Here is a 14,626-nt window from a genome sequence, read left to right as displayed (position 1 = left end):
TCTGCAACCATTCTCATCATCTTATTTTAACTATCTTTGCCTTTAAATCAACTTATTTTCCTCTGATTTTGTCTTTTTAAAAAAGTTAATTCACAATCCTTACTGAGACATAAAAAAATCCCCAAAATGTTCTTCTCATGAGATTCTTAAATTATTGAATGCAATTTTAATTATGATTACTAGCATGGGTAAAATATTCATTACCAAAGGAATATAGTCCTTCAATTACATTTTAAAAACTCTATTTGATTCAGATATTTACCTGTTGTACTGCATTTTATTTCTAAAATCTATCCACAAAATATTTCTCAGTACTTTAAGCAACTTTCTGTGAACATAAGAAAAATAAGAACTCCAAATACCATGTCTCCATGGCAGTTATCCTCTATCACCAGGCACATTTTAATCATTTATATGTAATATGATTGTGTATTTATTTTAAATGCATATAGAGAATTATGAGCATGATAAATATTAAGTATGAAGATGAAGGGGAAATTATCTCTTGGAAATTTTCAAAGAAACTATTTGAGAACTATTTTCACAACTGACAGACCTCTAAGTTTGATGCAGATAAAAACATGCAGATTTAGAAGAACTACTGATGAGAACTCTTTGATAAGAAGCTTGCAGTGTGCAAGCAGTACAGAGAGCCCAGGTCTTCTACCTCCTTACCTCCAATTTAGAAGGGTGGTTGAAGTGATTTCTATGAACTCCACAGAGAAAGACAAAGATTAGCAAAAGCCAAAGTGGGATTCGACAGCTTCAGAGAGATGCCTGTATTTCTGGCATTCACAAGACAAAGCTTATGTCAGTATTTCCCATAAACCAGATTAAGCCACACAAGAGAGAAATAAACAGGGTATATGTATAGATTACATCCTCCTCAGTTTCAATTAATTTGTAGAGTGACTCAAAGAATTCAGAGAAACATTTTACTTACTACATTACTGGTTCATTATAAAAGGATATAATTCAAGAAGAGACACACAGAACAAGGCGTATGGAAATAGCACAGAGCTTCCACGCTCTCTGTGATATTTCCACTCTCCCTGCATCTCTGCATCTTCACCAGCCCAGAAGCTTTCTGAAGCCCACTCTCGTATTTTTATAGAGGCTTCATCACATGGACATGGTTGATTAAATCAACTACCAATGGCTAACGATTCAAACTCCAACCGCTCTCCCCTTCCCAGAGACCAGATAATGGGACTGAAAGTTCCAAGCCTCCAATCACATGATTAGGTCTCCTGGCAACCAGCCCCCATCTTTAGGATGCCCCTTAGCAAACTTAAGTACTTTCCAAAAGTCACCTCATTTACATAAACTCAATTGTTAAAGAGGTTTATTATGAATATCAAGACAACTTGTTGCTGTTCTCATTTATGAAATTCCAATGATTTTAGGAGCTTTGTGCCAGACATGGGAACAAAGACTAAATATATATTTCTTATTATAAATCACATTATCATAGTGTGTATCTATAAAAGGGTGAAAGAATTTCATCAGAACGGGACTAGGGTGATACAAAATCCCTAACTGGAAGGAATTGCATCTGGTTAGGTCAAAAATATTATAGAACAAGGGGGCCTAAAAGGGAAGCTTTGAATGTCCCTAGAAAAAAAGCTCCTTAACAGAGTCAGCCTTAAGCATCTTTCAGTCCCAGGGAATGAGAACTAGCTTCCAGTGGAAAATTCTTGCCTGCTTTTGTGTTGTTCTCTCCTATTTTTTTTCCATATGCCCTTGACAGAAACTGGCTGGTAAGGTTAGAAAATGAGAGAATAAAAGAGGAGAAGCACAATGGACAGAAAGAAACAGAAATTGAGTCTTGGCCCTCATTTGTATAAAGCTTCTGCTGACAGCAGGCTTGAGCTAGTTGAGAGGAGGTTCGCCATTAAAACATGAACTGGGTTTGGGCTAATTTATACTCAAAATTCCAATTTGTAACAGCGATGATCATGTTTGTGATTTTTAGAAAAGTCATGATGTTAGTTTTGGTAGTCGAAAAGTCAGATACCAAGAATATGAAAATTATATATATATAAAATCTCCCTATGAAGAAATAGAGTGGGAAGCCAGAGAAGGGGAGGTTGGGGGAGCTTTCAGGCTGTGAAAGCAGCTCTTATGCCTGGCGTACGGAAAGAGACTCGGAGAAGAGGGCCTCAGAACAGCTCCAGAAAAGTTTTCACCGGGCAGTTGTAATTTTCAGGAGCTGAAGTTGCCCATTAGAAGAATCCTGCAATCTGCACAAATGTCTCTTTGTAGTGTCCCTGTTGTGTGAAGCGATTGACTATGAACAGCCCACGGGATTCAGTGATGTGTCCAAAGGGGCTACAGCTGGTGGGCATCAGAACAGTAAGCTTCCTGCCACAGTCAGAGACCTGAGTAGCACATTTTCATGACTGTCCAAGCCATACAGCTGCTTGAATTTTCACACAGGGCACAGGAAATGACTCACACCGAATAGATGTCAAAAGAATGGTGGGAGATAAAATGACGAGGTAATTTTTACTACATTAGGAGACATGTATAATTCAAACACCTTGGCCTAGATACCCAAGGTCCTCCGACATCCTGTGGTCACTGTTCCATTTAACAGAAAAATTAAATAATGCAAGACCCATCTCACATAATAGCTATGTGCTATTAGCTCTAATGTGTTGTCACCTTCACCTCCCCTCTCCCCAGTAAAGCAGTCAGGGTCAATTTCCTCGGTTGATTTGGTGACGGTGGGTTTACTACATGCGTGCTGCTGAGTAGTTGTATCCTATACACTTCTGTGTGAGTGTCATTTGGCTTGCACTTATGCTTCTTCCTTCCTAGAGTAACTAGGACATGAAAATATACAACAATCTACCAGAGAAAATTATTTTTAAAAAGGCTGAAAGAATGTCTCTGGGAGTTTTTGCTTCATAAGTCCATGTAACAGGAGAGACATGCAGTACTCCTAAACTGGTGCATTTGGAAAAGATGGCCATGGCTGGAGAACAGAAACCACTTGTCACCACACAGTGATGGCTTGATGGTGGGAAGTGCCATGAAATTGCTGGATCTAGATCATAGGTTATAGAACAAAGTAGAAGTAATCTTTTGTTGTTACTGTTGCTGTTTGCTTAGTAGTTAGTTTCCTTTGTTTTCCTTCTTGACTGCCCTTGTTTTCTTTCTTCAAGCTTCCATCTGCCTTTTAAGACCAGAATGAACCATTGACCTACGAAAAGATAAAGGGCTTTGCAACTCCAACTCGTTTATTTCCAGGAACAATAAGTTTTGTTTTAAGTAATGAATGTCGTTTTCTCTAGTTTGCCTTAATCTTACTGGGAGTCAAAATTCGGAACCCAGTCCAGGTGGGTGGAGTGTGGATTTCCCAGGAAGAAAATCAGGGCGAAGTTAGACCTGCAGGGTGCACTGTGTGACTGGAGGTGCCAGGGGAATAAAGGTGTCCTGATGGAGGAGCAGAGACATAGGCTGAGGTGCCCAGGCTTCTGAGATGCCTCTGAGAAAGACAGACTCCTTCCCAAATCCTGCAGCCTGGCCATCTGTCCATCCATCTCAGAAGCTCTCAGACATCAATATCAGTTCTGTGGGACTGAGGGGAGTTCTGGGAAGAGAAACACCTAAGTGCCTGAGGCGCCAGAGTCCTCCCTCCCACAGACAGCGTGACTCCTGTTGCCTACCTCAAAAACACCAATTATTGTGGATGCCTACCTGTTACCACCCCACCCCCACAACAATCCTGCAGTCAGATTCACAAAGGCAGCAGCACCAGAAGCTTGAACAGGAGGGAGCTGCACGTGTGCAAATCTACCGCCTTCCACAAGCCAGAAAAGCCCTGAGCGAGGACTTCCAGCGCCGGACCCTTGGGCCCCGTCGGATGTTTGCCAAGATCCAAGGCCGCAGCAACCCAGAGGTGCTCCACTCCATCCTTGGTGCCAGTTACTTCTCTCAGCAGCTTTGAGGTGTCTAAAATTCATTCCTTGAACCCTTGCCCTGAGGAGCAGACGCAGAACATTACCCTCTTTCTGATGCAGCCCAAATGTCAGCACCCTGCCACAGGAAATCTAGATCTTGACCTCCGCCCCCGCCCCCTCATATACCTGGAGGGTGTTAACTTGCTTCACCAAAACCTTTATCAGAGACACAGTCTATTTGGAGGTAGAAGAAAGCCTCTACCTCTAGAGAGCTCTGGTCTTTCCCCTTCATCAGGCAAAACAAACCAGATCTCTCCCCTGCAAAGGGGTTCAGTCTGAAGGTCAAGGCCAAGCTGTGGAGGGAGACTTGGGCCACCAATGCTAACCCCAGATCAAAGCTTGGGGCTTCAGCTTCCCTTCAGCTCACCTGAAAAAGGGGAAAAGAGGTTTCATGGGCTCTTTGGGGAAGGAGGAGGCGAGCATCCAACTCTTCACCTGGCTACAGAGAGCTGGGATAGAGGCCAGGAGAATCCCACCTGTAGCCTGTGGTTTTGCCAGCTCCTTGGAGGAGGCTGGGCTGGGGCAGAGGATGGGGAACAGCTTTCTGCCACAGGTCTTCTCAGGCCAAATTGGAAATAGAGACCTTTTAGGACAGTTAGAAGTTCGCCTGTCTTGTTTTAAGCTTTTTGTTCTTCTACTTCTTAAATAAACATGAATATAAATATCTTTCATAAAACTTCTGTGGAATTGGTATAGGGTGGGGGGGGGCCTCCTGGCCTCCCAGTGAAACTGACCATGTCATCAAAGCTCTGACTGAGAAGGAAGTTAGCAAATTCATTTCACAAGTGAGGTAGGCCTGTATCGCCAAGTTCTCTGGCAAGTCCAAAGCCTTCAACGTCGCTATAGTTTCTGCCTCCTGCCACCTAATCTGGATGTAGTTCATCTGTAAGGCCTCCCAGTCTGTACACCCACTTCCCCATTACATCGGAGCTGTTGGCCAGCTCCATAGGCGGCTCCTTCAGCATCTGGAGCAACTGTTCCTGTTGCTAACTAATTTGTTGTAGAAGCTGAGGGTCTCCTGGCTGATAATTAGTTGAAAGGATATGCCGATGCCTTTCAGCACTTGCTGTTTTATTCTGTTGATTTATTTTTCTATATGTGGGCCAACTCTATACTCTCTGGTATGTGATAACTTTAACTAGCAATGAATAATCCACTGTGAAAAAAAATGTAAAGATTGAAGAATAAATAAACAGAACCTCAGAGAACTTTTCAAAAACACCAGAGGAACAGAAATATGTGTAATATAAGTTCCAGAAGACTGGATTAAAAGGAGCAGAAAAATATTTGATTAAAACGAAAGACTCCCCAAATTTGATGTAAAACATTAATTTACATATCCAATGTGCTCAATAAACTCCAAATAGGATAAATGCAAAAATCACATCTTGTCACAATTCTGAAAGTCAAAAGTGAAAATCTTGAATGTCACAAGAGAAAAATGATTCAGCAGGTGTGGAGGAACACCAATAGTCTTGAAGTCTATTTCCTATCAAAAATAATGCAGGAGAAAATTCAGTGGAGGACATATTCAAAGGCCAGAAAGAACAAAATAGTCTTCCTAATTTATTGAGGTGATGAATATGTTTATTACCTTTGCTGTGGTGATGGCTTCATAGGTGTATATATATGCCAGAATTCATAAAATTGCATACTTTAAATATGTAATGTTTCTTGCATGTCAATTATATCTTAATAAAGCTGTTTTAAAATTCTGTACCTAGAAAAATAATATTTCAATTATGAAAATGAAATAAAGACCTTCCCAGATAAACAAACACTGTGAAAATTTGTTGTTAATAGATTCATCTTATAAGAAATACCAAAGGAAGTTCTTTAGGCTCCAGGTCCCAAAGAGGGAGATATGAGGAATCCAGAAATGTTAAATATGCAGACTAGTTAAGTTTAGGGAAGGTTTTCTAAGGCTAACATGGGAGAAGGAAATATTTTGAATGAGCACAAAGGCAAATCGGTGGTAATATTCTGAAACTGGATTGTTGTTTTGTTTGCACGCTTGCATAAATGTTCAGAAATCATTGAATTGTATACTTAAATGGATGATGATGAATTGTATAGTAACTAAATTATACCTAAATAAAATTATATTTAAAAGTCAATTTTCATAATATATTTATAGAACAAAGGAGTGAAACCAAATTATCATATTAATATATACTTAAAGGCACTTGGCGAAATTCAATATGGATGAATCATAAAATCTCTCAGCATTTAAGAATAGAAGGAAATATCTTTAACCTGACAAACAGCACCAACAAAAAACTTACATTTAATATCGTACTTAAAAATAAAAGACTAAATGGTTTTCTCCTATAATCAGAAATGTCATGGATATCTAGTTTTACACTTCCTGTTTAAGATTTCACAAGAAGTCCCAGCCAATGTGAAACAAGAAAAATAAAATGCATATAGATTTGAAGGGAAAAACTCCTTCAAAATTTTAAAGGAAAAAATTCCTTCAAAAATTTTGTTTATATTCTCCTAGGAATTAAAAAAATGTCAAGTTAATGGAGAACAAGATCAATATACAAAATTGACTGTTTCTTCTATATATTACCAAGGACCAATTGAAAGCTGAAATAAAAAGTTACCTTTAATTGCTTAAAATTAGCTATTCAGGGAAGAATCTAAGATAATATGTGCAAAATTAGTATGTTGAAACATGCCACAAAACTGATAAAAAGAAATAAAATACATAAGTAAATGGAGCGGTATGACATGTTAATTAGGGTTTGAAAGCTCAGTATAATTAAGATATTGATTCTCTCAGATTGTTCTATAGGTTAAAAAAATCCTGATCAAGTCCCAGCAGGACTTTTTGTAGATATCAACAATATGGGTCTAAGTTATTTATGGAACACAAAGTTACTAAAATAGCCAAAATAATTTTGAAAAAGAAGAAAGCTCTAAATATCAATATTTGATTTTAGGTATAATTGTATTAAGCTACAGTCATCAAACTAGTGTAATCTTGTGAAATGATAGACACAGAGGTGTATAAAACCAAACAGAGTCCAAAAATAGATGCATAGAAACACTGTCAATTGGTTTTGACAAATGTGCAGAGGTAATTCAATAAAGAAAGAATAGCCTTTGCAACAAAATGTGTTGTAACAACTGAACACAAGCATGCTAATAATTGAACATTGATTTTTGCCTTTGTAGGGGAGAAAAAAATCTTTTACTCCACCCTTGCTAGGTTTTCCATCTGGGCCCTATAAACGAGACTGGCTAGAGACGGATTAATGACAGAAAAACAGAAATTGAATGACATATACATAGCACCTACAAGCAGCAGTACCCAGAGGTGAGTAATTCACAGAATTGGTTAGAATTTGGCTTTATATTTTAAGCTCAGACAAAGAAAAAGGGCCTTGGGCTTTTGAGCAAAGAAGGAAAGTTACAGGAAAGTGACCAGGAAAACACTGGTAAACAAAGGTGGTTTAGTAAGGTTTATTTTGCAGCTATACTTACATCTGTGCTTTCTCCATGGGTAAGAGTTGTTAAGAGATCTCCTCTTCCTGGTAGATGTTTCTGCAAGAGAAAATTTCCTTTATAAATTTAACTTTCTTTAAAAACAAAAACTTGTGCTTGTTCTTGTGTCTGCTGGTCCTCACTGGCCCTTAGCTTAAAATAATCCATATGCCAAAAAGGCACATTTTGGGATTGCATATTCTGGTACTTCTTACCTTATGTTTTACATAAAAATTAATTTGAAATAAATAATAGATATCAATGTAAATGTAAAACTATAATATTTTAGAATAAAAGAGAAAATCCTCATGACCTCAGGTTCAGCCAACTGTTCTTTGTTAAAACATTAAAAAGTGATTCATTTAAAAAAATGATAGTTGGACTTCCATCAAAATTAGGATTCTTTCTCTGTGATTGTTAACAGACACAAAGACAAACTAACTTTTGAAGAAAATATTTTCTCCATAGCTATCTATACGTTGAAGCACAATGTGTAAAATATTTTAAAAAATTTAAATGTTTGAGTCATAATTCACCACTGAAGATATACTGATGGCAAATATGTACCATAAAAGACACTCGACATTACTAGTCATGGAAAAATGCAAATAATACCTTCACAACTGCACAACTATTAAAGTGGGTAATTTTTTAATGACTATTAAGTTTTGAGGGTCTGAGCAAATGCAGCTCTCAAATATTGCTAGAGGGAATGCAAATCATATTTCTCTCTTTTAAACAAGTTAATTTTTATTTGTGGTTTTTTAACTCTTTTTTTTATTTTAAAGATTTTATATTTATCTTTAGAGGGGAAGGGAAGGAGAGAGGGAGAGAAATATCAATGTGTGGTTGCCTCTCGTGCGTCCCCTGCTGGGAACTGGCCTGCAACCCAGGCATGTGCCCTGACTGGGAATTGAACCATGATCCTTTGGTTCGCAGGCCTGTTCTCAATCCACTGAGCTACATCAGCCAAGGCTAATTTTTATTTGTGTTTTTTTGCACTCAATAGTATTTTGTATTAGTTTCAGGTATACAGCACAGTGGTTATTCAATCATACACTTCACAAAGTGCTTCCCTGATATTTCCATTACCACCTGGCACCATACACAGTTATTATAATACTATCGACTATATTCCCTGTGATGTATTTTATATCCCCATTTCTATTTTACATTTTTCATAAACTTAAGCATACTCTTACCATACGACCCCGCAATTCCATTCCCAGGAATTTACTCAAAGAAATTAAAATTGTTTTTAACAAAAATAACGTGCATATGAATATGTACAGGAGTGTAATTTCTAATTGCCAAAACCTAAAACAGACGTCCTATGGCCGTGCCCTCAGACTACAGTGCGCCCCTCAGCACCAGAAAGGACATGCTGCTCCGTGATGTTACAGGACATGCTGTTCCGTGATGTTACACCCAGCGGTGTAGATGAGCCGTACTCGCATCGTGCTCCCTGACAGACTGTTCACTTTCATTTATATGATATTCTGGAAAAGTCAAAGCTACCAGGGGAAACAAAAGAGTTAGTGGTGGTCATGGGTTGAAATATTGGTGGGAGGATTTAAGAAAAACAGAATTCATTGCTCTGGCTGGTGTAGCTCAGTGGATTGAGTGCAGGCCTGCGAACCAAACAACTGCGGTTCAATTCTCAGTCAGGGCACATGCCTGGGTTGCAGGCCAGTTCCCAGCAGGGGACGCACGAGAGGCAACCATACATTGATATTTCTCTCCCTCTCTCCTTCCCTTCCCCTCTAAAGAGAAACAAATAAAATAAATAAATAAATAGAAAGGAAACCAGAATTTATTGTATGTGGTAAGAAAACTTTTCTCTACTCCAATCATTGCTGTGTGCCATGAATTATATGAATTTCTCAAAATATAATCATATATATATATACCTAAATTCAGTATTCATATATATATATATATGCTATTCAGTGAGCTATGTGTGTGCTATACAAATATTATTGTATGTAACTGAACTTTGAATGAAATACCCACTGAACACATGGTGGGCTGTTTGCCTATTTCTCCTCTTAACGCCTCCATCATACTCCTCATCCCTTTGTCTGTTTTTGCTTGTTCTGCAGAATTTCTTTGAAGCCAGCTTTCATTTTATAATACCTCTTTTGAGCTGCAACTTCTATGCTGTTTAATCTTTCCACGGACTTATAATTACAACTATTCTATTTTTCTCAGAAGTTCTAATTGGCTGTTTTTCCTATTTGTTCTATATTTTCAGATAGAATCTTCTTTCTCATTATGCTGTATTATCTTTTTAAATAATTTTATTTAGTTATTTTTCAAGTACAGTTTTTTGTCTATTTCTCCCATCCCAGCCCCCTGCCCCATATTATCTTTTATTTATCAAAATATTTCACATATTTACTTGACATTCTATACAAAAGTAATATGTATTTCATTAGTTTTGATAGACCAATATTCCATGACCTGACACATAGAAGGGGCATCTGATTCTCTCTCAATTTCTCTTTTTCATGATTCTGCACTTTCCTAGGCTTTCTCTTTGGAAATAAGTGGGTGTTGTGCTGACCATTTTTTCCTCCAGAGAATATTACTTTTGCTTTTACCAAGCACCTTGGTGAAATAATAAGGACTAATCTAAGGTTAATCCTCAGTTTCTTGAGTCAGGTAATTGGTATTAATAAAATTCCCAGCCATGCTAAGTAAGGAAGTTTGCAGTTAAAAAAGTTTGCAGGGGATACTGTTTCTTCTTACCTTTTAAGCTGAGAAAGACAAGTTTTCTTGCCAACTACTTTTCAGGTGGGCATATTGTTCTAGACTTTTTACTGAGTTTCCAAACTTTCAGAGGTTTTGGATTCCTGCAGGGATTTCAGTATCAGCGCTGTTCATAGTTTGCAAAGACATAAAGTATCTTCTATCCTCTGTAGTTATATACTGAGTCTCTGGATTTGAAGAGATTTATTAATGCTCACTAGGCAGGTGTATTTCCATAAACATTTATCTTTATCATTTTAGAATCTTTGTATCACCATTCAGCTTTCCCATATTTCTTTGAAGGCCTAACTATGCATCTGAAATGTTTTCAGTTCTACATAATCCATAATTTTTAGGTTTTAAAAATAGGGTGTTTTATAGGTATTCTAGGAAATATAGTTTGCTATATTGACATAATGAAAAGTAGTAACAATATTATTATGTCGTTACCTTTGTTTATCTTTAAATTAAGGAACCATTTTCATAGTTTATTTGAATCTGGTTGGAATTCCAAAATTATAGTGTCCTAACACCAGAATATGTCACTTCAAACTGTGCCTCTTTAACATAAGAACTGTTTTGAGATAGAGAAGAAGCTCTAAAAACAAAGAAATTATCTGTTTGGAAGTAAAATTCACACTTATATATAAAGGAAATTTCCATTTGTAGGAGTGTTTTCCTCTCTGTGCCAGGAAAAAAAGAATGCTAAATCACAAGAGAATCATACAAGTGGAGAAAACATGGATTTACTCTAACAAATGTCACCTTTATTTCCCATGCTTTACCTGATCACCTCCTCAAAACCGTTCTTCCCCACACTCTTATTTATTTTGTTTTTAGATTAAGATGGTGTTTAAATCTGAAATCTAAGCCGCCTCTGAGGATTATTCATTTTTACCTGGGTATCTCACATGTATGCATAAAAAATACGTGTTGATAAATTTCTGGATTTTTTTTCACTTCTGTCTTTTGCTACAGGAACCCTCGCTGAGAATTTAGAAGGGTAGGAGCAAAGTTACTTTTTCCTCCCCAACCATAATAAACATGTTTCTGCTTAGACTGCAAAGGATGCATGATGTTGGCAGTGGCGAGAATGGCACCAGGTGTTACTCCTGTGGAGTCAAGCAAGACCTTGGTTCAGCAACCTCAGCACCTGCATTCTGGCTAAAAAAGAATTCACAGCTGTGACTTGAACTAAAGAGAAAGCTGATTTAGAAAGTCACAGAGGTAGACAAAGTGAGCCATAGAAGAAATGGGTTCAGAAGCAAGTAACAGAGGCTAAAGGAGGGCCCTTGGAGCTTAGCAGAGAGCAAGGTAATGGCAGCGTGCCTGGGGGAAGAGGTGAGGGAGGGGAAAGGTGTGCAGTGCGCCCTCCACCCTAAGGGCTTTTAAGGGTGGGGATTTTAGGAGATGTCCCAAGGGAGGATCTCAGAAGAATATTTATTAGCTTTCCGTGTGTGTCGTTTCAGGGCCATGGTCTCCACTCACTGGTCAGCACCGGCATTGGGGCAAAGGGTCGTTAGTTAATTAGCTGGTCTTAAGGCAGAGATGGTGCCGTTCGTTTGGCTTTGCTGCTTTTCCGGGCCTGGATGCCTTTGATGCAGGCCAAAACTTACTGTTCTGGGTCTTAATGCTTAAGGGCTATATTATGGTCCCCTTCGTTCATTCCCCCTCTTAAGGGGTCTGGGGGTCTAACCCACATAATAGCAACATGCAAGGAGAGCAGAGGTCAGGGGAATGGTATGACCAGCGATATGAAAGGTCAGGGCGTCTAAACTGCATGACCAGCAATATGCTAGGGGAGGACAGGTCACCCACTCTGAGGAAGGGTTCTCAGTTTTGCCCTTTGCTAGGCACCCAGGCTTTTCATCCCAGTTCCCTTCTGTACCTGGCCCATCACCCTTGCTCTGCTCATGTCTAATTGCCCACACAATAAGATGTGTATGTACATTTCCACGTGGCTGACATACTAAATGCATTCCTGTCTATACCAAAAAGATATATGCTGGTCAGAGTTCCAGCCTATGAGCCAGACTGGATATGAAGATAGGGAAGGCATGTCCTAGAAGCATGTCCAGAAGCAGAAAAGTTACGCTCCAAGTAGCTCACAGCTCAGATTTGGCCAACATGAGTGATAGGTTCGTCAGCTAGAACTGCCTGGCTAATGTGAATCCATCCAGAATATATAAACAAACACACGGGCTGGAATTGAAAAGTAAGCACAATTGGCTAAAATGTTTCAAGCTGGAGAAGACACAGGCAAATTCCAAGAGTGAAGAAAAAAACTGTGGGTAAGAAGTGACTAAGAAAAAAGAACATAGAAGAAAGAAAGCCTATATTCATAAAATATTCTCTACAGAATTTATTTGGGCGTGGCATTCCTGCCCTTGCCTTCTGCCCACAGGTGCTTTATATGTGAAGCCTAAAGATTCTCACCAAACTTTTATTACTACTCACCATTTCTGTTTGTTCATCATCTAGGATGTGTTGGCAGAGTGTCACCGAGGATTCTTTGCTTATCAACAGAAACGATCCTAATCCAGATTGCTCATCCTCATATCCTGGGAAAAGGAAAAAATGGGAATGTGTGATCCTATATTTCAGTTTAGTGAGACAGCAATGTCTTTGTAAATATATACTTTTTTGTTGGTGGTGTTGCTGTTTACATAATTTGGAAATAAATAAAAAATGATTATTAAAAATACTTCAAGCATTTTTAAACAGGATAACATTTCTACATTTTTTTAAATTGCATTTATTTATATTTAGAAGGGAAGGGAAGGAGAGAGGGAGAGAAATATTAATGTATGGTGGCTTCTCGTGTGTCCCCTGCTGGGAACTGGCCTGCAACCCAGGCATGTGCCCTGACTGGGAATCAAACCGGGGTATTTTGGTTCGCAGGCCCGTGCTCAATCCACTGAGCTACACCAGCCAGGGCAACATTTCTATATTTTCAAGTAAACTAATTTGGCGACTTGAATTTTCTTATTCATTTATCTATTTTCTACTTACTTTCTGGAATATTAACTAGTCCTTTAAATTTAATGTTTTGATTTTTAAAAAATATATTTAAAAATCAAACTAGATTGCAGGAGGTTTTTTGTTTTGTTTTGCTTTGTCATTTTGTTTGTTTGTTTGTTTGGTACAGGGTTTAATGTACCATAGCAGCCCTGGCAAGGGTGGCCCACTTGGTTGGAGTTTTCTCCTATAAATGGAAAGATCATGGGTTCAATACCTGGTTCGGGCACATGCCTAGGCTGCAGGTTCAATTCTGGGTCAGGATGTGTATGCGAGGCCAGCCATTGATGTTTCCTCCTCATGCTGACGGCTCTCTCTCTCTCTCTCTCCTTTCTGTCTCTTTTCCTCCCCTCCCCACAAATCAATAAGTATGTCCTAAGATGAGGATAAAAATATCACAGCAATTTTAATAAATGATGCCATGAGAAAAGGTATTGAATACTTATAAAAGCATTAATTTGAAAGACGTTTAAGCCCGTCACTTGATTGGCTTATCTTATTTAAGCCAATCAATTTAGGGCTAAAGAAAGCCATCATAAAACAGGAGCATGTGTATACACTATAGTTTAAAAAATTGTGTAAATATTTCCATAAATGATTATTTTAAAATACTAAAAGATAGACTTGCAACTATCTCATTTGCTTACAAACTATATCTGGGTTGATTTTTATCTGCTTTGATTACTGTAATTGGTGATAGTATTGATTATAAGTAAATTCAATAGACTATTTAAAAAGTTTATGTGTATAGTTATAATTCCTCTAATAAACATTGGAGATATATACCTAAATAGTTTGGATGTATGAAAAGGTTTTTAATCTTATGATAATTTTGAAACATATAATTTGCCATTGAAAAATTAACATGCTTCTGAAGCACTTGCCATCCCCCTGAGCACACAGAACTAGGGCTTTACTAATCTGAACAACGCTGGAATGAAAACACATTTATTCAAATAAGAATAAGTAAAAGAAACTCAACATAATTATTTAAAGATATACAATAGCTAATTAATAATTCATAATAGAGATGTAATGCTTCCGAAGTTGTTGGCTCACTATTCTGTCAGGGAATGACAGTGTAATGACTGTTGAAATTTTCTTATACATCAGTCCATTCTAACCTCAAAGATTTCCAACTGTTTATAGACTGTTGGATGAATTGGCTTATTCACTAAATTCTCTATCAAGTTTATAGAAGTAAACTATATGTATGTGTATATATGTGCTCACACATTTAATATATAGCATTATATATACTTGTTTCATATGTATTTTATTATTTTATTATAGTTGTATGTATTTATTTCAATATATATTGCCCTGGGTTATCCAACCTTCATTTCTTCATAAAAAATAATTCTCTAATGCCATATTTGTTGTGATAGGAGATGATT

Source organism: Artibeus jamaicensis, unplaced genomic scaffold, assembly GCF_021234435.1.
Source record: "Artibeus jamaicensis isolate MK-2021 breed Jamaican fruit bat unplaced genomic scaffold, CSHL_Jam_final contig_233, whole genome shotgun sequence".
Classification (NCBI taxonomy): Eukaryota; Metazoa; Chordata; class Mammalia; order Chiroptera; family Phyllostomidae; genus Artibeus; species Artibeus jamaicensis.
This window is presented reverse-complemented; position numbering follows the sequence as displayed.